The sequence below is a fragment of the Cyprinodon variegatus genome, unplaced genomic scaffold, assembly GCF_000732505.1.
Source record: "Cyprinodon variegatus isolate N-32 unplaced genomic scaffold, C_variegatus-1.0 Scaffold88, whole genome shotgun sequence".
Taxonomy (NCBI): domain Eukaryota; kingdom Metazoa; phylum Chordata; class Actinopteri; order Cyprinodontiformes; family Cyprinodontidae; genus Cyprinodon; species Cyprinodon variegatus.
The window spans coordinates 228,715-229,708 of record NW_015150541.1 but is presented as its reverse complement, the minus strand read 5'-3'; positions in this window follow the sequence as shown (position 1 = coordinate 229,708).

Genomic DNA, 994 nt, shown 5'->3' with positions numbered 1-994 from the left:
AAGAGGGAATGTAAGGCTTTGTATCCCTTTAAATGAGACTGAGGACTGTTCAGTGTTCCAAGGTCACATGAGATGATTGCACTCACCTCCCACTCATTTAGGCCTCATGCCATCAGTTGTTTTTTTCTGACTACTTTAATGACGTACAGAAGAGGGCCATTAAAAAAATTTTTAAAAGTTAAGTGATTTTTAAAAATATGGGGGGAAAAAGTCAGAATTCTGACTTTAATCTCAGAATTCTGGATCTTAATGTAGATGGACACCATGAAGGCAGAGATTTGGGAGCTCTCAGCTTCACTGACAAAGATGTGAGCTGTTTGAGAGGGCCAGTAACACACTGGTGGAAAATGACGCAATTATTAAAAAAAACTTTTTACGTGCCCGATGGGTCCCTGAGCACGTAATGGAGGAGCTTATTTGAAGATTAGAAGGTGATTAAAACGAGAGAGCTGGTCTCTAAAACAAACATACGGCTTGGTGCCAAAAATGTCGGTTAGCTGGCAGAATTCTGAGATTAAACTCAGAATTCTGACTTTTTTCTCATATTATACTGAAATAATATTTAAAATCAGTTAACTTTATTTATTTTTTTCAACGGCCCTAATCCTCTTCCGTAATGAGGCCTCCTCACACAGTAGTGGGAGATGTGGGAGCACTCAGGCCCCGTCCACACGAAGCCAAACCCTGGCCTAAACACACAAATTTTTCACCAAACCAGCCTACGCTATCTCAGTTCCTCGCCTCCTAGTGACGATCTGTGGTATTACTGCCAGTATTGAAGGAGGAAATCAAGCAAATGGTGGCGGTAATGCACTTAAAGTTGTTTGCCAACCGCCATAAAACACAAGAAGAAGACGAAGAAGGAGGGAATCAAGCAAATCAAAATGGCGGCGCCCGTCACATTCAGAAAGTTATGCTTTATTATTATCGCTGTACTTCAGTGTTTGTGGAGGGTCAGGGTCAGGCCCGGAGTTGCATTTCCGCCAACCAGAGG